Source organism: Manis pentadactyla, chromosome 7 (assembly GCF_030020395.1).
Source record: "Manis pentadactyla isolate mManPen7 chromosome 7, mManPen7.hap1, whole genome shotgun sequence".
Classification (NCBI taxonomy): Eukaryota; Metazoa; Chordata; class Mammalia; order Pholidota; family Manidae; genus Manis; species Manis pentadactyla.
Genome location: NC_080025.1, coordinates 48094980 through 48117746, shown reverse-complemented (window position 1 = coordinate 48117746; position 22767 = coordinate 48094980). Strand labels below are relative to the sequence as shown.

Below are 22767 nucleotides of genomic sequence, written 5' to 3'. Positions count from 1 at the left end.
TTAACCCAAACATATATGGTCAATTAATATACGATAAAGGAGCCATGGACATACAATGGGGAAATGACAGTCTCTTCAACACTTGGTGTTGGCAAAACTGGACAGCTACATGTAAGAGAATGAAACTGGATCATTGTCTAACTCCATACACAAAAGTAAATTTGAAATGGATCAAAGACCTGAATATAAGTCATGAAACCATAAAACTCTTAGAAAAAAACATAGGAAAAAACTCTTGGACATAAACATGAGTGACTTCTTCATGAACATATCTCCTCGGGCAAGGGAAACAAAAGTGAAAATGAACAAGTGGGACTATATCAAGCTGAAAAGCTTCTGTACAGCAAAGGACACCATCAATAGAACAAAAAGGCATCCTACAGTATGGGAGAATATATTCATAAATGACAGATCCAATAAAGGGTTGACATAAAAAATATATAAAGAGCTCACACACCTCAACAAATGAAAAGCTAATAATCCAATTAAAAAATGGGCAGAGGTGCTGAACAGACAGTTCTCCAAAGAAGAAATTCAGATGGCCAACAGACACATGAAAAGATGCTCCACATCGCTAGTCATCGGAGAAATGCAAATTAAAACCACAATGAGATATCACCTCACACCAGTAAGGATCGCCAACATCCAAAAGACAAACAACAACAAATGTTGGCGAGGTTGTGGAGAAACGGGAACCGTCCTACACTGCTGGTGGGAATGTAAATTAGTTCAACCATTGTGGAAAGCAGTATGGAGGTTCCTCAAAAAGTTCAAAATAGAAATGCCATTTGACCAGGAATTACACTTTTAGGAATTTACCCTAAAAATACAGCAGCCCAGTTTGAAAAAGACAGATGTACCCCTATGTTTATCGCAGCACTATTTACAATAGCCAAGAAATGGAAGCAACCTAAGTGTCCATCAGTAGATGCATGGATAAAGAAGATGTGGTACATATACACAATGGAATATTATTCAGCCATAAGAAGAAAACAAATCTTACCATTTGCAACAACATGGATGGAGCTAGAGGGTATTATTCTCAGTGAAATAAGCCAGGTGGAGAAAGACAAGTACCAAATGATTTCACTCATCTGTGGAGTATAAGAACAAAGAAAAAACTGAAGGAACAAAACAGCAGCAGAATCACAGAACCCAAGAATAGACTAACAGTTACCAAAGGGAAAGGGACTGGGAAGGATGGGTGGGAAGGGAGGGATAAGAGGGGGGTGAAGAAAGGTGGCATTACGATTAGCATGTACAATGTGGGGGGCATACGGGGAGGGCTGTGCAACACAGAGAAGACAAGTAGTGATTCTACAGCATCTTACTATGCTGATGGACAGTGACTGTAATGGGGGTTGTGGGGGGGACTTGGTGAAGGGGGGAACCTAGTAAACATAATCTTCCTCATGTAATTGTAGATTAATGATACCAAAAAAAAAAAGTTAATGAAAAGTGGAAATCTTAAAGGCAGCAAGAGAAAAACAAATAGTCACATACAAGGGAAATCCTGCAAGACTATGAGCCAGAAGGGAGTGGCATAACATGTTCAGAGTGCTGAAAGGCAAAAATCTACAACCAAGAATACACTACCCAGAAAAGTTACCATTCAGAATTGAACGCAGCACTATTCACAATAGCCAAGATATGGAAATAGTCTAAATGTTGATCAATAGATGAATGGATAAAGAGGAGGTGGTACATATACACAATGGAATATTATACAGCCATAAAAAAGAGCAAGCTCTTACCATTTGCAACAACAAGGATGGACCTAGAGGTATTATGCTAAGTCAGACAAAGACAAATACCACTTAATCTCACTCATACACAGAATCTAAAAAACAAAACAAGCAAACAAAACAAAATAGAAACAGATTCATAGATACAGGAAAAAACTGTTAGTTACCAGAGAGGGGTGGAATGGGGGGGACTGGCAAAATAGGTAACAGGGATTAAAAAGTACAAACTTCCAGTTATAAAATAAATATGTCATGGGGAAGTTATGTACAGCATGGGGATTATAGTCAGTAATAGTGTAGTAAGTTTGAATGGTGGCAGATGACTTACCATGGGGTTCATTTCACTATGTATAAAAATATCAAATCACCATGGTGTACACCTGAAACTAATAGGATATTGCCTGTCAATTATACTTCAATAAAAAAAGAAGGAAAAAATTCTGTAGGATACAACATGGATTTGGAGATTTCAAGGATGACACTAACAAGTACGTGTATGTCTGCTGTTGAGAGGCATCGGTCTGGATGTCCAGGCAGCCATGGGCCACGCACGCAGTCCCAACCCAGAGCAGCAGCATGGAGAATCCCCCATTCCTAAACAAACACCAACAAGCGGCAGATGCCAGACCAGGCGGCTGGCTCTCGGGTGACCTGTGCCAGGTCCAGACTTACACTCCTTTATTTCCAGATCATGGCAAACCAAAACCATCTTCAAAAACATCATAGGCTGCTACCCCCAGCTTACAGGTGAGGACACAGACACCCCCAAAGAAGTCAACTACTGCCCCTGTGCCATACAGCAGCTCCTCCATGTCCTGAGGCCACACACTCACTCATTTCTGGGTGAAGGTAGGGACTGCCCAACCCCTGAGCTTCTTCCAGGCTCCACACTTGATCCTCACAGCCCGGCACCTGCTCAGAGAGTCATGGGTTGACAGCTAGAGTCAGAGCACCTGTGGAACACATGGTCCTCGGGCCACAATGCCCAGCATCAGCCTCCAAGCTCATCTGCTGCTGATGTGCCCAGGGGACCCCATGTTGGAAGAGGTGGCTAAGCACCAAACTAACCCCTGGTCTCCTGAGAAGCAAGCCTTGATCCAGGACACGCGGCTGACAGCACAGCCCTGCTCTGTAATGAAAGGGAGCAGCATTTTGGAATGCAGTACATGGCCACCCCTCCTGTCAAACAGTGATCTTGACTCCAAGCTGACCTTGCTTTAGTCAACAGAATGTGCTGGAAGTGCCAGTATGCATGGCAGACTGGCCTGTGGCTTCTGCCTCCGCCCTCATGGACCTGAGACCTCCCTCAGAGGAGCAGTCCAGGAAGCACAACGCACACACACAGTCCAGACCTCCAGCCCTCCTACACCAGCAGCCAGCGTGGGGCCACAAGAAATAAATCTTGTTGCTTTAAACCACTAAGTTTGCAGTGGTTTACATCACAAAAGACAACTGTCACAGTCACCAATGTCAAACTGTGAGGGACCACAGAAGTCATACCAGGTGACAGCTCAAGACTGACAGGGGACTGAGGCCCAGTTGCACACAGTTTGATATGTGGACACTTCATTTCAGCAGTGATAGCAAATATTCCCCATACGCCTCTACAGCCCTCCAAAGGGACAGTTCACAACACAAGACCAGCTTGTGTCCCAGACCTTGTGAACACTTTGGGAAATGGAAAGGTCAGCCCACTTTTCCTCAATGGGGCTCTACAAAGAATATCTTTAGTGGCATTGTTTTAAATTTAAAAAAACAAAACAAAATTTAAAGCAGACTCCAAGAAATGGAATTAGAATTATTTGGTCAATGGTGGCTGGGACAAATGCTTGAACAACCACATCCTTCATCCCAGCCATGTGCCTGCTGCTGAAGTGGGGCAACTGGGTGAAACTTTCCACCTTGCTGTGTGGACATCCACGGACATGGTGGTGGGTGTGTCTTTTCCAGTAGACTTCCCAGCTGCCTAAGGGATGGTCATCAGTCTCTTAGGCTCAGTGTGGGGAAGACTTTCCATTTAGATATACCTGAAGATGAGTAAGGACCTTGTTGGTAAGTTTATCCATACTCTGCAGAGGGAGATGTCAGGGCTGGCCAATTAACAGTGTCTGGAGACGACCCTACTCAGATGCCAGCTACAAGCCAAGCCATCAGCAGGGGTGGTAGAGCCAAGAGGTGTGCCCAGGACCCCAGCTCAGGCATCCATGATGACCAGGCCAGCACATGCCGCCCACCAGCAGGTAAGTCAGTGACAGCCAGCAGTATTCACTGGGCACCAACCGGGGCCAGGCCCTCTGCCTTGCAGGCATGGCAGTGACTGTGGGCAACGGATTAAGCACATCAAGGCCAGGAGCAACATCAGGACTGGCTGGAGACTAGGAACGCCCTCCTGCCTATGATGCCTCTTCAAGGACTCCCAAACCCTAAGCCAGCAACAGAGGTTCTAAAACCAGTTGTCTTGCCAAACGAACAGAGTGAAACAAAATATACAAGGCCGCCTACACTGACAGGCATTCTGTAAATGTAGAGAAAGAAGCACACTTGCAAAGATCACTCATTTGATCCCCACCCCAAGACACATCCCTTTAGGGAGGCCTTATCACCAGGTTTTCAGGAGAAACACATCAAGATGGAGAGAAGTGATGGCCACAGGCCAGTGAGCGAAGGAGCAGGACCCAGTAGCAAGAGCAGGAGATCTGCCCAGCTGCCAGCAAGTCCCTTTCCCTGAGGGTGCTGGCCCTTTCCTGGGAAAACCCTTCTTCCCCTTTACACCTGGGGAAGCCTACTTACAGCCTGCCCACCCCTGCTCCTCTGGGGAAAGGTTATTGTAACAAGGCCCCCTTGTGTGGCACTAGCCCTGTGCCAGACATCCTATGACGGCCCTGAGTTGAGGCCACTGAGTAAGGGGGAATCAAGGTGCCTTTTCTGACACCCACTTGGCAATCAACATAAATCCCTCCTTACATACATACACACACATGCTGTCACTGATTCCAGGGAACACCTACAACTCAGGCCTAAGCCAGTCTGTGCAAGGCTTCCGTGGCCTTAAGATTAGCCTAGTACACTGGCGTAGTACACCACAGGAAAAGATGAACTCTCCCCCCAGAAGGAAGAAATGTGCAGTCAGCAGCTGTTTTGTAGTCAAGAGGACATCCACCTGGAAATGGAGGTGACAACTCAGAAGGCAGAGAAGTGTATGGGCAGTCACATGATTGAGCTGCTTCATTGAACCAAGCCAGACATCCAAATTACTTCTAGTTGTTCTAGTTACATAAACCATTAGACCTAAAAAAAAACCCTGGGCCTCGCTGAGGTTCAGAAAAGAGAAGAAAATGACCCACGGTTCCGAAGATAATATGCAGCAATGCCATTACTGGCACCTGACCACATCTAGTCCAGATTGACTTCTGTGACAGTTAATGCTGTGTGTCCTCCTCGCTAGCACCTAGCACCAGATGCCAGGCTAGGTGTTTTTTAGATAAAATCCACATTTAAATCAGATTGTACTCCAAGCGGGTGGGCCTTATCCAATCAGTCAAAGGCCTTAAGAGAAAAGGGAGGGCTAGAAAGGACAAGACATGCACCAGATTGTTTTCAAACTTGAGCTATAATGCCAAGACCTGCTAGAATTTCCAGGCTGTTGGCCTATCTTACCAAGTTCAAACTTGCCAGCCCCTAAAATTCACATGTCTATGTATCTCTACTATTGGTTCCAGTTCTCTGGGCAGCCCTGCCTGATGCACCTGCTTTCAACCTCTGGTCTCTTTGCTGCCCTCCTCTTGGTCACCTCTGTTCCCTCAGCACCTCTTGCTCTATGGGCACACACCCCCTTCCTGCACCTAGTTCACATGTGTACACAGGGCTGACCATGGCTCCTGTGTGCTAAGCAACTCTCTTCCTCTTTGTGTGAGAAGCATGCTGTCTCGCACACAAAAGAATTTTGTCTACATCCATTTAGTTAGGAATTAAAACTAATCCTCAACTAGTAGGGCTGGTGAGAAAGGCACTGACCTCCAGAAATACTGATTCTCATCACTCCTTAAGGCGGTAAGCCAATCAGCGGGGGTCACGGTTAAATATAAGCAAATGCTGAAAATGTGTACTAATTCATACTTGGTAATGCTAACCTCACTTTCTAATCCCATCTGCTGGGCATTCTAGTCTTGCACAAGAACACGAATTAGGACTCCAGGTTGCTGCAGAGACTTCTCCTAAGTATGACAATCATAACTGTGGCTCTTTCCTGGCATAGACCCTGGAGGCTTTGAACAGCCAGCAGACATGGTCTGATATGCTATGTGTGGATTATTGCAAAGCCAAACTGAGTTTTAAAGATACCTGCCAGACGGCTTCACTGTTCGAGAGCTCATGTTACACACTGGCTAACAGAACATTTAACAGGTGGTTCTCAGACCAGAGATCCAAATCCCTCCGACAGCCACTGCCAGCCCAGACTGTTTGATATAGCAGGGCTGTGGTGGAGCCCAGAACTGGTGTTTCTAACAGTCCCCAGGCGGTCCCTGGTCCAGGAATTTTGTTTTGAGGAGTGCTGACTCAGACAAATGTCGCAAACACAGGCTCTCAGAAGAGCCACCCAAATGCTGGCTGACCTGCACATGTGAGCCCCAGATAGGCATCTGCTGCATGGCTGTGATGACAGCCACAGTCCTGTTCCCAGGGAGGTCATATGGGATCGGAGAGCACTTCAGGGTACCTTTATGAAGGTACAGCTTGAGAAAAGCCAGCTGAACAGCATTGTTATTTTGCCAAATTTACAGACCATTTAGAAAATAAACACAATAAACAAATCTCTATTACTCTACCCTGGTAAGACAGATGGGTAATCAACCATCTGATTATTTGCAAGATAATGAGTGTTTCTAAAGTGCTTAAAAACAGTTGAGGCCCACTGTTCACGAGCCCAATATAATTCACTTAGGCAAGGATCGCTCTTGGGTGCCCAACTGTTGAGTGAAATGCGGTTGGGAAGCAGGATGTTCACAGTCCCAATGAGACACGGGGCAGATGCACCTGACCCAGAGGACCTGTGGGAGCCTTCACCAGGTGACCAGGCTTGGCGGCCAAGAGTGAGACAACAGACACCCCACCTCTTGATGAGGCAAGCAGAGGTACCCCACCTCACAAGTACCCCATTCTGAATCTGATGATTAGAAGAGAACTGGACAAATCCAGACTGTGGGATATCCTATGAGAAAACTGCCCTGTGCTCTTCAGATAGTCAATGCAACAAAAAAAATAAAGCCATCCCTATGCTCAGAGGACATGAATGTCAACACAGACAATCCCATGGAATCTATGAAACAAAACTCCTAGAACTAATGAAGTTATTTTACCAAGGTCACAGGATACAACATAAACATACAAAAGCCAATTGAATTTCTATGTGCTGGCAGTGACTACATGGATATCAGAATGAAAAATATAATACCATTTACAATTGCTCATAAAAAAAAAAAAGAAATATTTGGGTGTTAATCTAACAAAGATACACTGGGCTGGGCCTATATGCTGAAAGCTACACAATACTGATGAAAGAAAGCAAAGATGTAAACAACTGGAGAAACATACCATGCTCATGGATTGGAGACTCAGTTGGTAACAATGTCCTTCAAGAACTAGCAGCAGTCCATCCACGCAGAGAATGGTACTCAGCCATGACAGGGAAAGGACTGTGGATATAGCAATGCTGTCTGGATGGTCTCCAGAGGATTACACCGAGTGGAAGACCCCGATCCCAAGGATCTACGTATCATATGACTCCACTTATAGAACCTTCTTCAAACGACAAAACTACAGGAATGCAGAACAGATTAGTGGTTGCCCGGGTTAAGAAGGGGGCAGGGGAGGAAGTAGAGGTAGATGAGGGACCCCTGTGGGGAAAGAATGTTCTGTATCTTGACTCTATCAATGTCAACATGCTGGTTGTGATATTGCCTGCAGTTTTCAGGGCGTTTCCATAGGAGGAAACTGGGTCTAGAGTACAAGGATCTCTCTGTACTGTTTCTTACAACTGCCTGAATATTATCTCAAAAAATTTAACATAAAGTCTTCTGAAGTGAAAAACAAAAAGCATGAAAATAGCAATATTAATACAAAGATAGTGGGGGCCTGCTCCCACTTTCAGAGCACAGAGACCTAATCACCAAGTGTGCCACATAAAGCATGATGGGATTCCGAGCAGATTACTGCCGGGTGACAAACCCCTTTGGGGGCCAACTGGGAACATTTGAGGAAGGACTGAACATTAGCTGATGTCACCAAAGCAATATTACATTCCTTTACATTCCTTTTTTTTTCTTTTTGCAATATTATATGTGTTAGTGTGAATATAGTCTGGATGTTGATGGATGGGGGAAAAATGTCCTTATTCGCAGGAAATGCAGGCTGAAGTATTCATGGGTGTAGTTCGTGATGTGTACAACTTATTCTCAAATTAAAAATGTAGAAATAACACAAATGTGGCAAAATGGAGGGAAAAAACAGCAAATCTTGATGAAGGGTATGCAAATGTTCATTCAGGCATATAAGTCTATTCTTTCTAATTTCCTGAAAATGTGAACATTTTCCTGAAAAAATTTAAGTGAAAAACAGTGTTAATAACTACTCAGCAAGTTTGTCTCTACTTGACTTGCAGTCTTCTTATAATTTTACACTAAAGCATAAATTTTGGCCTGTGCTAACTTCCCAGGGTCCTGACTGATGGCAAAAAGTCTCACACACAGGAGCCAGGGGCTCCCCTTGCCCCAAGATAGCAACCCCCTAGCAGATGTCACATTGATCCCAAAATGACACAGTGAGAATTCAATACCAGATAGGTTGTAAAAAACTAACTAGAGATGGGTATCATGAGGGCAGTGATGGAGAGACCCCCTCACCCTGACCCCAGGTCCTCAGGACCCTCATCCTGGCCCCACAGTACTCAGGACCCCCCACTCTGACCTCAGATCCTCAGGACCCCCTACACTGACCCCAGGTCCTCAGGACCCCTTTCCTGAGCCCATGGTCCTCAGGATCCCCCAACCTCTAACCAAGAGGTCTTCAGGACCCCCCGAACCCTAACTCCAGGTTGCCAGGATCCCCACTCTGACCACAGGTCCTCAGAACCCCCTCTGAAGCATGCCAGCGAGGAGCAGCAGGTCCTGGGTCTGAGATGTGCTATCTGGAAACCCTGTGTGCGGCCCAGGCCTAGCGGCGGGCAAGCCCCTGCACCCTGCAGCCCCTAGCTCTCCTCAGGGTTTGAGGGATTAATGTATCTGGGCACAGCTGGCACTCAATAAATGGTGGCTACGTGAAAGCAGTGACTGTGAGCAAGTGAGTGAATGAACAAAGGAGCCTCCCAGGCCTCACACACAGTCAGTAATTCCGGCAGCCCCCCTCCCAGCTGCCTCCATCACCCTCGGGTGCAACCCTTTTATTCTTGGAGACAAGCAGGAGGTTTGTGAGGTGATGCTGCTTTGCATCCTGAGGTAGGGGACCGCACAGTGCATTATGGGGACGGAGGTGGGTGTGGCGTTGTGTGCATGCGCTGGGCCTCGGGCCTCCTCTGAGCCAAGGCCAGGCACCACCGGGCTCCCATGCCGCATGGGCTGCTGCCCGCGGAGGAGCACGGCCAGTAGCTGAGGTGAGAGCTGCCAGCCTACACACCACTGACGCAAATGCTGCCTCACAACTGGGCCAGTTTGGGAGATGCATTCAGTCCCAGCGAAATAATTTGTGGACAGGATCCATAGTGCCTGCAGAGAGCGATACATGAGAGGTGATCCTCCCAGCACAAGGCCACAGGTTGCCAAAGTCTTATAAGAACAGAACCCTTGCTTACATATCAGACAAGAGGTGTCACATGGATGGTGAGTCTGCATCAGACCGGAATCCATTCTGAGCATAGAGACAAAGGAAATAATTCTTGCATTTTACAGTGTGGGTTTCAAGGAAACCTCACAACATACTCTGTCCAAGAAGAATATTCTTTTGTGCTACATGGACAGTAAAGTAACAGTTTTGTACCCACAGCTCTTATAGGGCAGCCCTTGTGGGTTTCCTAGCAGGCACTTACCATCAACTTTCAATAAATAACAAATTGGAGAGTGACTATTTTCCAAGGAAATTACAACAGTGGGCTACACTTTCAAGTCTGGGAGATAACTGCCCTCCTCTGAGGTTTAATGAGGTAATTTGCAAAGCAAAACTATCAGAAAGAGGAAAATGGTGGCCCTTGGAAAAATCAATGGCAGCCTGGGACGTGTACCTCCCTCCCTTCTGGGGAAGAATCTGCTTCCACCGCAGCCACTTCCACCTGGATGGGGAGTCGCCTCCCCCCATGGTGAGGAGGGCAGACACGCTTCAGGTCAGTAGGCAGCACCCGACTTTCCAAGGACACAGGGCTCCTGGTGACTAACGCCTTGATCAAGGCCACAGGGCTAACTAGACTCCTTCCAGAGCGCTCATTGTACAAAAATAAAAGAAGCCTGGGTTCTGTCCTTGGAAAGCTGAGATTTTAGCGGAGAGATAGCATCAAAGTGTAAACAGCCCAGCCCCAGAGTTTATCAGAGGATGAAGGTCATGCTAACAGGAAGGACAGCAAGGGGCTGTGCTGTCAGGGTCCTATCCAGGCCTCAGTGGCCCACAGCCCACCTCCTTCCCAGGAGGTCTGTCTTGGGAGGGGACTGCAAGGCTCCTTAGTTCCTCAGGTAAGTGCAGATGAAAGGAAAAGTAGGACAGTGACCCTGAGTGTGAAGCAAGAGGAACTGAGGTACATGATGACACCGTGAGCCCCTAGCAACCCCGTAAGGTCCTTACTACCAACCTTGTGTGCAGCAGCAAGTGCAGAGAAGCCCACTGACCACCCTAGGATCACACAGAGAAGCAGCACTGGGCCCCAGGGCCTGTTGGTCACCAGACCCCGCCCCTCTCCACCCACCAGCAAAGCAAACAGGCAGGACCGCAGGTCCCCAGCAGCACCCAACCCAGGGGCCCCCTTTGCTCAACACCGTCTGGTACCCCAGGACATGGAGAAGCTCCTGTCCTCAAAGCCCAGGAATCTGACGCCAGGCAGAACACCACGGAAACAATCAGTGGGAACCAATGGAAGGAAGGCAGTAAGCCCAGGGGTCAGGGGAGGGCAGACAAGAGATGGGTAGGCGGAAGCCTCTGTCATCTCCCACCCATTCCCCGGCTGGTTCTGGCACTGGACCCTGGAAGCTGCTCCTGTCTGGACCCCACTGGAACATTCTGGTGAAGAGCTGAGCTCTGTCCCAACAGGTTTTAGCTGGACACCAGCCCAGAGTCTTGGGCACTAAGATTCAGGGAGGTCAGCAACACAGCAGTGCCAGGCCCACAGGCGGCAGACCTAAGCCTATGTGTAGGGACCTGATGGGGAGGCTGCACTCTCCCCTGCGCTCCGCACTGGGCCTGGTAGCCTGCCCCATCTAGGCCTGCACAGCCTCCCAGTGGGCTTCATGCAAAGTCCAAGGTGCAGCTCACGTGGACTCTGTGCTTTCTGAGGGCGGCAGTCTAACAGAAAGTGAGCATCATTTGCTCACAAACAGCTGGCCCATGGCTGGGCCTGTTCATACAGCATGTGTGCAGCTACCATGGGACCAGTGGCCACCAGTCATAATGGAGAAGCCAGTGCTGAAGCACGGGAGATGCCTGGGATAGGATGGGTGTGGGGAGAGCATCAGCGGGAAAGCACACAGACATTCTGACACTGACCCATTGCAAAAACCTGGCTGGGAAGAGGGAAACAAGTGTTGTTTGTTAGTGAGATGGGGCCTCGTGCAAGTGTGTAAACATCCTCCGCCTTGGGAAAGCACCTGGCAACAAACAATGCTGTAGAAACGCATTATGTGTTTAAGGATGACTGCACTTTGGCCGTTCCTATTCCATGGGCAGGGGGAAAAGGGCAAGAGAAATCTACTCCATGGTTGCCCCACATCTCACCTAAAGCCCGTCAGCCTCGTCTGGTTAAGCTGCAGCCTTGCAGGTGGGCAATGCCGAGGTCTGGGAGGCCAGCAATGCAGGGCTGGGGCAGGCAACACTTGCCGGTCCTGCAGCCTGAGGCACGTCTCATCCTGGGCCTCAGGGTCTCACCTCCAGTGCAGGGGGCTGAATGCCTCCTGGCTGCACAACCGACAGCCAGCACCTCCCACAAGCTGGCCTCCCCCTGCACTGGGCACTGACAGTCCCGTGCAGGCTCGGTGCCCCTCCCATGTCAGCAGCACAGGGCAGCCCCCATTGTTTAAAGGACTGGGGCTTTCCCACTTGAGCAGTGGAAGGCCCCACCTGTGTGCTTTAGTCCCTCTGCCTTCCTCGAGCCCTTCGCTGCTCAACGAACACAGCAGGCAGCTCCTGCCAAGACCTCCACCTTTGCAGTGCCTCCTTCCCAGAGAGCCCCCAGGACCTCCTCCTGGCCTCCTTCAGCCCCACATCCCCTTTGGAAAAGTCACAACAAGCAGCTGGGAGAAAGCCCTGGGCAAGGCCTGCAGTCTGCATGGCCCTAAAAGCCTCCATCAGTAGGGGGGCCCATATGGATGTCTCCCCCATGGCATCCTCCAAACCTGACCAGCGCTGCCAATATCCTCATTGCAAAAGGTGCCAGGAATTCTGGTCCAACATGTTTCAAGGGGGCAGAGGAGGGCCTGCCCATAGGCATTCCAGACTTGAGGCCGGAACACATTCTTGGAAGATAAAAATTAACCAGCATCCAGTAGGCTGGCCGGCAGCCCCTGTGGGCCCATCAGAAATGCTGCCTCCTTCACAGGCATGGTGCCTTCACTGCCATTTCACCACAGCCAAACCAAGGCAGGGCCCAGGTCTGTGTGGGTCCCTCAGAGAGGCAGCCACAGAGACCCTGAGTAATTGCCCTCGGAGATCATAGGCTTTGGCGTGCGACTCCCAGACTGAACCATTCATCCAAATTAAAACCATTCTCCAGAAACAGACTCAGACCCTTTTAATTGAAAATAAAACCAAGTAACCCCAAAGGCTCTTTTTTTTTTTTAAATGAAAGACATTCTTCCTGCTTTCTCATCCCATTAATCACTGAGTTTTACACAATCTGTCAAAATAGCTCAGGAAGAAGTCTCTTCCTTTTCCTACAGGCCTGGTTTCTTCCCTGGGCACCAGCCCAGCCAGTGTTCAGGGACACCAGGTGGGGACACCAACAGGATCCGATGAGTGGGTTCTCAACTGCAATCTGACCACATCTATCAAGGGACTTATAAAGTCAGTGTCCACTTCTGGGTACATGCCCAAAATAATTGAAAGTAGGGACTCAAACAGATACATGTACACCCAAGTTCATGGCACCGTTATTCATTATTTATGATAGCCAAACTGTGGACATAGCCCATGTGTCCATCAACAGATAAACAAAATGTGTTGTGTCCAGGCAATGGAAGAGTATCTGGACTTAACAAGGAATGGAATTCTGACACCAGCTACATCGGTGAACCTTGAGGATAATATGCTGAGTGAAAAAAGCAAAGCTAGTCACAGAAGAACACATACTGTGCAGATCCACTTCTGCAAGGCACCCAGAAGAGTCAGATTCACAGGAACAGAAAGCAGAAGAGTGGGCGCCAACCTGGGGGGCGGGGGTGATGGGAGTCCGTGTTTAATGGGGACAGAGTTTCAGTTTTACAAAATGAAGAGTGCTGTGTGTAGATGGTGGAATGTTTGCACAATATGAAGTACTTAACACCACCGAACTGTACACTTAAACCTGATTAAAATGGTAAATATGCTGTTGCCTGTTACCACAATAAAAACAACAGTTCATGTTCTTTGACCTCAGTCAGCCTTACAAGTCCTTCCAGGAGCATGACTGGCCCAACCAATGCACACGGGCTGTCCTTGACCAGAGGACAAACAGTCCTCAGTTACACCGCCGTATGTCCACACAGCAGGCACTGCACTGTCATCAGCGTTTGTGCATGTGCAGAGGTCATTACAGGCAGGGAATCTACACTGATGCTAAAATGCAGGGCACAAAAAATAATACCTGTGACCTTGAGCAACTGGCACGGAGCAAGTGGGCGAGGATAGTAGAGGCCATTTTCCCACTCCCTTAGCATTTCTCTCTTTTCCAAATCTACAGAAGGCACAGAGCCCATGAAAATTATTTTGTAGAAAAGGGTCAGAAAACAGATTTGGGAAACAAGACATGTCCATTACCTGGAATCTGTCCCTATGCTATGACCAATATGAATGACAAACGTGCTCTTCCCTCCTGGACCCAGGACAAGAGGCAATGCCCACCCAACCAGCTGGGAGGCCTCCCATCTCACTCAGCCCTTAGTCCAGATGAAACAGGCAGACATAGGCCCCTTTTCCTTCACCCCCACTGCTGGCGCTCCAGATCTTTCCATAAATGAACTGAAGACACACCTGTCCCACTCAGATCATTGGGCAAATTCCAGTGTCCCTACCACCTCCCCCTGTTCCCACAGTTTGCCCACAGGGTGATCAGATAGTGCCTGCAGGAACGGGGAAGTGGTGTTCGGGCAGGAGAGCTGGGTATGGAAATCTAGCAGGCCCAGAGCAACAGTGGCCCTGGAGCCACAGGCAGGGAGGGACACCCAGGCCAAGCGGCAACCCTACAGGCATACAAAACACCACCATGGGACGCTGGTGTGAGCCCCCAAGAAGACACCAACATCCCCAGCCTGCAGGAGGAACCCTGAGGATGGTCATCAAAGGGCAGCTTGACTCCAGGCTTGTGGCCGCCAGAGCCCAGATTTTTCCTCCCAGCATGCCGCCTGAACTTACCTTTGATCTGCGTCCAAAAGCACCAGTGGGGAGGGAGGGAGTGCTGAGGAAACCTCTGGGAAAGGTGATGGATTACAAGCGGAGGAGAGCGCCAGGACCTAGTCAATGGAGCCCTTTTGTTCCCAGACCCAGTGCAGCTCTTAAAGGAATGTGTACAGAACACAGGCGCCCCCACTAATGGCCCAGTCTGGCCCCAGGGCAACTCAGCATGGCCAGATGTGGGCCTGCTCCCTCACTTCTGTACAGTGAGTGGGATGCAACATGCTGCAGCTGTGTCCTGGGGAAGCAGGGAGCCGAGGCCTCAGTCTTGTTTCCAACGCGATGAGCTGGCTGCCCAAGTGCCTGGGGTGCAGTGCCTCTTTCTGTGAACAGAAAGGCCCCTGCAGGCCATGCCAAGTGGCTTTTCCCTCGGCCTCTTCTCAAGAGCATTTGCTTTCTTTCACTGCTGCAACTGTTTCATTCCTATGTACTCAAAACCTCAGGTTTTCATGGTTCACAAACAGTGTTGGAAAATGTCCACTCCAGAGGCTCCAGGTCACACCCCATTGATGCCACCGAGACACAGTGAAAGGAGGTGAGATCCTTTCACCCACCTGGAGGGTCCCTGGTGCCGATGCAGTGCAGCCTGGAGTGGCACCAACTGTTTGCCAGTTGAGAAGCCAGAATATGGACGCCTACAGATGCTTTCTACATCCTACAAACAAAGCCAGGACTGCGGAGGGTGCACTGAGTGTTATTATGCCCAAAGGAGAGGAACAGGAAGACAGGCAGCTTGCCATACTCCATGATTAGAGCTGAGGAGAAGGTCAGGAGAGAAGGAAAGGTGAAGGCTGCCTGTCTGAGGAAGCAGCTGTGGCTGGGACCCTAGCCAGCCGCGGCCTTCACAGGCCCCCATGTGGTGACCCCCGGTCTTGGCAAGAAGACCCAGCATTGCAGAGGGACCCGGGACCCCACTCAGCACCACACCACCCTATCCACTCCCAGGCCAAGACCCTGGTGACCGAGGGGGACATTCACCTTCTCTGAGCGACCTCCAGGCACATGCTCTGCCCCAGACAGACCTGGGTTCCAGCCAGCCCCAGCCCACCCTGGGCAAGTTATGTAAGCTCAATGCATCCTGGTGCCCAACCCCAGAAGACAGTGACAAAAGCCGTTTCTTGCAAAGTTGGGTGAAGCAAACACCCTGCACCGGTGTGAGTAATGTGCACAGCTAAGGCATTATTCCTGCAAGGCTACTAGCCTGGGAACAGGGGGTCATGCTCATGGAGGGCTCTTAGGTCTCCCCACCCAGCCCAGGGATGCTTAGCAGAGCCACAGAACCCCAATGGAAAGAGGTTTCTCTCCCAGAGCTGGTAGCTCAGAGGAGTGCCTCCCTGGCATGCCCAGGGCCTGCTCCACTTGGGGGAATTCTTCTGATCACTGACATGGACTCCTGAAACAGAAATTTTTCATTAATGTAACCCACTTGGGAAAAAGCATATTAATATCAGATCACTGCCTTCTTTTAAAAATGTTAACGTAACTCTTTGTAAGTGTCCAGGCATGCCACTGATGACCATCAGCCCCTCAGTGACACAGTGGGGCATTCTGACAGCTCCTAAGGTGACACCAGCAGGGGTGGTCACCCTAGCCTTCACTGGCCTTCCTATCAGCAGAGGCAGCCCCAATCAGGGTTCTGGGGCACAAGGAAGGGGACACTTAGCAGGGCTGCACCAGGGCCAGGCACAGTGTGGGATCCCAGATGTCCCCAAGTGCACAAGAAGGAGATCAAGATGTCCCTGAAGGAGGGCATTCCTGTCCCATGGACACAATAGACACCCCACTGGCTGGCACTGAAATGGTGGGGATTCACCCAAACACATTCCTGGAAAGTGGAGTGCAAAAAATTCTAGAAACCTGGAGATTCTAGTTTTCTGCTTTTACAGGACAGGGACAGACATTGAGGAAGTAACTGTTCCCACATTAGGCTGGCTCACAGTGATAGAATGGCACATCAGCCAGTTCTGAGGACTCAACAGGCTAGAAGATTCTAAACGTTTTCCAAACCTGAGGCATTAACTCCTGCTCAGCAGCAGTTTGATGGACGTGATGGCAGGAAGGCAGCATGGAACTGTACATCCTCCCGGCGGGACAGTGGGGGTTTCAGTGCCGGTTCCACACAGACACCCCTGGGAGGACCACCCTTGCACCTGCTCTGCTTAGCCAGAGGATAAAAGGAACTACTTCTACTGCCACAACAGTACATAAGGCCCAGACATTAGAAAGACACAAATGGTTTTAACACTTGCTAACTGCCAGGGACAAATAGCTCTAAACTAACCAGTCACCTACTTATCTAACCAACTAACCAGAACCCCTTTTTCTGAATCAACAGAGATGACTGCAAAGGACTCTGGAAGGATGAGTCTAGTTCTAGGTCACCCGTGACCCCCCGTGTTTGCTGGGTCCTATCAGGCTGGTGCTCCTCCTGGACCCCACCCCACCCCAGCTCCTGCCTTCAGGAGCAGACCCTTTAGATCCAGCCACAAAACAGGGGCCTCTCCAAAAGAAAAGCCAGCGCTCGGAGACCCCGCAAGGGAGCTGAGGACCCACCAAGTGGCAGGGATACAATAGAAACCTTCTGTGGTTGCAGAGGTGGTGGGGGTTCAGGCTGGTTCCTGGGCAGGAATGCCCAGCACCTCCCCCACAGAGGGGTGCCTGGGTGTGGGGGCGGGAGGGAACAAAGGGCTTTCCCCCAATGTGGGGGTGGGTCATGCCCATTTTATCCTCGAGAAGGAGCAGGCAGGGAAGGCCAGAGAACTGTGTCTAGACCCAGATCCCTAACTGCTTTGCCCTTTGACAAATTTACTCATCTATAAAATGGGCTGGATGGCAGGTCAGAAATCTTGGTCTCTCCCTTCACTTTTGTTGCCTCTCTGTCTGCTTCCCAGGCCGTTTTATTCCCATCAACGTCTGCAGCCCAGGAGCACACTTTGACTTCATGACCTTTAGCACCCAGGGTCATATTTGCAAGAAGCTCCATTTAAACCCATTAGGTGCCAAAGGTACACTCTGTAAAAGCCAGTCAACGTGCGTCCAGGAGCACAGTTCCCTGAGGCCCCTGCTCTTTCTACCTTCTGGGAGGTTTGTAAAGAAACAACTCAGTGGCACTGCTAAGAACTTTGGCACCTCAGCTGAGGAATTTGCTGTCAGGAGGTGCAGCCACTCAACAGCCAGGCATGCAGCAGCCAGTGGCCCTGGAGTCCCACTGCCCGCGAACCCAGGCTGCACCATCCAGTTTCTTCAACTTGGGTGAGATACTCAGCCTTTCTTTGCCTCCCTCTGCACATGTGTAAAATGCGGCTGTAATCCCAGCCCCTCCAAGGTTGTTGTTTTGGCTGAGGTACAAAGAATGCCTGCCAAGCATTTAGCACAAGCATGCTCTAAGCAGTCTTATTACCTCGCTAGTACTTTGTCTCTGAAGCCACTATTACTCGGAAATATTACAAAGTAAGACTTCTAGGACTTTGCCTTTGAGGTCACGAGTCAGGCCTCCCGGCAGCTCCCAAGCTCCACGTGCAAGAGGTCCCTCCACTCTCCAGCTGCAGTGGCTCCCACCTCTGCTCAGAATGCCTTTCTTAATACTTGTTGATTGATTTGCAAACATAACCTCCCAGGCCCTGAAGACGGGACAGTCACAACGACACACAAATCTCTTTCAAAAGGCAAAGAATGACAGCACTTCAGCACAGACCAAATACACCAACATGTCAAAACGGTTATTCCGAAGGGCCACACGATAATAATGCAGTCCTAGCTTTTCCATTCCTGTTTTCAGTGTATTCTAAGAGTGTCCCTGATGGCCATGCATTCACGATACAAAGAATGAAAACATGAGAGGAAAATGGGGGGAAAGTGCCAGAAAGTCCAAATGTGTGGAGGAACTGGGACACCCTCAGGGTAGGGGGCCACACACCCCAGGGCGCCTGTATTCCTTTAAACTCCGTGGAGAATGGGGCCACTCGCGGGCACCGTCTGAAGAGTTCTCGAGCAGACCATTTCGAGTCACTTCGAGCAAAGCCCCCACTGACCGGCCCGGCACGGTGCGGCCCCGCACAGGGACTCCCGTCTCGCCGTCTCAGCGTGACACACACGGGAGACACGTGTCACAGGTGGCCCAGGACCCCCACCCCGCCCGGTTCCCGCTCCTTCAGAAGGAAGGAAGGCAGCTCTAAGGGACCCCCGCCTCCTGCCCACGGCTGGCGCGGGGAGAGACGAACGCCGCCGAGCCTGCCTGCGGAGAGCGGGAGAAGGGCCGGCTCTGCCCGAGGCCCCGGAGCGCCCGAGAGAGCAAGTCCGCCGGGCGCCGCCGCCACAACGCCCCGGGGTCACCGCGCCCGGATCCCCGGACTCCGGCCGAGCTCCATCCTCGCGCTCCCGGTGCCCCCGCAGCCCCGCCATCCCCGAGCCCCGGTCCCCGGCCCCCGACCGAGCTCCCGTCTCCGCGCCCCGAGCCCTCCCCGCGCCCAGGACGCAGACGCCGGCGCGGGGCCGAGACAAAGAGGCGGCGGCGCGGCCCCCGTACCTGGGCGAGCGGCGGCGGGTCCCGCGGGGCGAGGGCCGAGAAGGCCAGGCGCGGAGCAGCGCAGCCGCGCGCGGCGGGCCGTCCCCCTGGCTCGCGGCCGCGCCCGCCGCAGGGCCCCCTCGAGGCGGCGCGGGCAATCGCCACCGCGGGGCCGGCCGGCCGCTCTCCCGGCCTCGTCGCCCCAATGGCGCGGCGCGCTCCGGGCGGCCTCCGCGCAGGTCCGCGGGGCTGGAATGGGTGAACCGCTGGCCACCCGGGCCCCAAGCGTTCAAGTCGCTAGCAGGTCCCGGGCGGGACGGTCCCAGTACTAGTTTCGGCAAAACAGGTTCATTCATTCATTCGCTCACACATTCATTCATTCATCCTGCGCTGTGATTACTGTGCCCTCAGGAACCCCTCCGTGCCCACCTGTGGCTTACTGTCCAGACGGGGTGGTGCAAAGGGAGGCAGTGCAGCTGGGTTAGGAAAGCCCAGGGTGCTTTTCTTTAGAAACCCCACAGGATCTGGCCAATGGAGGAAGGGGGTTAGGGAAGACTTTAGAAGTCACAGGACTTCTTGAAATGAGCAGGCTGTTGACAGCCCAGCACCAAACAGGAGAGAGGGTCCCAGGCAGAAGGGTGCTGGGAGAAGGAAGGACAGAGAGACTCTGGCACTGCCAAGAACCAGATGGCCCTGGGTCAGTCTCTGCCTCAGTTCCCCCTTTGGTGGAATCTGGGAAATGGACACATGCTCTTAAAAATCTTGTAAAACACCAGCCCTTCTGCAGAAGTAGACGTGCTATTTGTCCTATACAAAAGAACGGTTTTATCAACACTATCCTGAGGAATTAAGGAGCCCCCCACACAAGGAAGACATCTGTGGGAAAGCACGCCACCCTAGGGCCCACAGGACAGGGTCATGGCTTGTATATGCTGCCCTTACCAAGAGCTTAGAATCCCAGCTGGAGCAGGGCTGGGCATGTCTTGGGCTGCTGTTACCAGGAACTGTCCCTGCCCCCAGGGTCCTGCCCTGCAGGGAGCAAGGAGAACAGGACTGGGCAGGAACAGTGGAGAAACAGAGGAACAAATTACCCCCGGAAGGACTTTAAAGTTGCTATCAGAAACCTGAAGGCCCTGGGTCCAAAGTGGGTCTGGGGAGACACATGCAGAAACCCCACTTTTCATCGCCAAGAACAGAGGCCCAGCCCCACTCAGATGCCACTGCTACCAGCCACACCTTTTCAGAATGACTTGAGGAACTCAGCAATGCTCCAGAGGGTAGCGGAACTTCTCAAGAAGTCAAAAGCACATGGCTATGGTCCGCAGACTGAGTTGGGCATTCATTCCCTGAGGCAGAGGCTTCCTGGCACTGAGCCCCAGGCCTCGGAAATGGAGCAGACATTTTACTTGCCTTCTAGAAGACCTCCTCCCCCTGCCCCCTGCAGGGTACCTGCTGAGGTGAGTCAGGGACTGCCACCTGGACAGAAGCCTCAGGGAAGGCAGGAAAGAACTCACAGCCTGCTGTCCCTAAGTGGGGGTGAGCCTGGTACTGTTACTATGCCTTTACTGATAGGGACACAGGCTGAATTCCTAGGCAACTCACCCAAAGTCACCTAGCCAGCCAGTGACAGAACTTGGTAAGAACCCAGAACCACCTGGCCAGCAAGCTACTCTCACCGTCTCCCAGTGGCCCTGCTCCACCCACCCATCCCACACAACTGTGCTGAGTTTCTCTTTGCTTAAACACCTCTCCCCCTAGACTAGAGGTGCACCCTCAGACCCACAGCCAGGAACTGAGCTAATGAGTTTGCCCAGGATCTCACCACTGAGAAACTGGGGCTCTTCATCCCTATCAGGTTGCCCCTCCTAAAATTTCTATCCTCATATCACTCCCCTCAAAGCCAGACCATCCCAACAACCCAGATGTCCCTTGCCAGCTGGCCGACCCTCATTTCTGGAACTGTAGTGACTTGGCTCCTGTTCATGCAAACAGTTCCCTTCTGTCTGCACATGTCCTGCAGCATTCATAGAAGGGACAAGGCATGCTGCACCTGGTGTTCCTGCACATCCTCTGTTAGCCGTGCAGCCAGTTCCCCAGTTCACCAAAGTGCAGGCACCCACCCCTGGCCTGAGTGGGGCTCCTTCCCAGGGCCAGGGCCTCCCCACTTCCCAGGACACAACTTTGGGTTTCCAAGAATTTAAACAAAAACAGGGCATGTGGCAATTGTGTGGAAAAAGGGGTGCATATTTTTTCCATCTGTACCCATCCAAAAATAACTCAAATCTGAAAACAGAAGTCTCAAACCAATTTAGCTGAGGAAAAGCAGCCCTAAGCCAGGAGCCCATTCTCTTCTCAGCACTGAAAGCTGTGGGCAGAGTTGGCCTGACCCCCTCGTCCCTCTGAACTGCTGTCTGCTGCCTCATTCTTGCTCCTTGCAGCCTGGAGTTCTGAAAGAACTTACTGGAAGCTTGTCATTGTCATGAAGATGTTCTTCTGACCATTTCACATCCACAGACCAAAGGAAGCATGTGGACAATAACGTGGATATTTTTTCTTTTTCCTTACACTGAAAATTAGTATTTTCCCAAGAGCTGCTGAAAGGGGCAGCAGGAGACATGACAGAAGATGTTGTTCCCTGGCCCCTCAATGCTGTGAGGAAGTTGTGGCATGGAATTTTGTGCACACAAGCCTGGGTGGTGCAAGATACCATGCCCCCAGGGCCTCTCTGGAACATATCCCCCTCCTCCCTGTCCTGCTCTGCCAAACGCACAAATCCATATCCACAACCCAACACCTTGCCTTGTCTGTACCCCATAGGATTTCAGGAGTCTATGGAACTTGGCATCCTCTCCCCCAAAATACACATGCACACCAACTTCCTCAACAAGGTCTCAATCACACTCAGGAGCCCACTGCCCGGACACAGATGAGCTCTCCATGCCGCTGGTGAGGTCCGCAGAGAGGGGCTCTGAAATAGGGACCTAAGCAAGGGGAGGAAGGTGAAATGAATGGGTGGCGAGGCTGTGAGCCAGGCTGACCAGGAGTGCTGGAACTGCCCTGGCCCACTTGGGATGTGGGTTATCCCAGGGAGGGGGCAACCTCAGACAAGGCCATCTTTGCTGGCAGGGCTGTCCCTGTAGGAGGCTGACGGCCAAGGACTGCCTCCCAGTGGCTGGGCCAACAAGTGTTCGCTGAAGAGAACCAGGTAGCTCTTGAGGGCCCGCTACCTCCCGCTGGGATGCTTTGCCCCAGACTGAGGCTACCGCAGGAGCCACTGCACAGCTTCTCAATTCTCTCCCCCAGTTTAGAACAGGACGGTTGCTGATCCTGTTTCTGCCCAAATGGGACTGGGCTCTGTCCTGCAGGAGCCTGGGGTCCTTTCCCTTCCCCAGTGAGGAGCCTGCCACTCCTCCCCCTGCCGCACCTATGTGGCACTTAGAGCTGGAGCCCAGGAAACCCAAGGCAAAGAGCACAGGGAAAACCTGACAAGGGCAGGGGAAAAAGAAAGACGTGGAGCGGATGAGCTCCGGACACTGAGGCTTGCTATGTAAGCCTGACAACCGGGCTTTCCGTCCCTACGGCACACATATCCCTAATGGTGTCAGGATAGAGGATCCTGAGATGTGGAGCCCAGGGGAGGGAGCAGTTCCCGAAGGAGGAGCTTCTCATCTGGTCAGCAGCGGGTCC

At 51.2% G+C, this 22767-nt stretch overlaps 1 protein-coding gene across 2 annotated transcripts in view; it reads right to left on the bottom strand.

Annotated features, from left to right (window-relative positions):
* The window catches only part of TNS3 (tensin 3), a 227620-nt gene extending 208343 nt beyond the window's left edge, over positions 1-19277 (bottom strand). The window contains exon 1 of one of the 2 annotated variants that reach the window (XM_057505348.1): positions 19102-19277. The gene's annotated coding sequence lies outside the window, so the exon portion shown is untranslated. The remainder of the gene's footprint in view (positions 1-19101) is intronic. The other variant, XM_057505350.1, reaches the window with a different exon arrangement.
* Positions 19278-22767: the final 3490 nt, after the last annotated feature.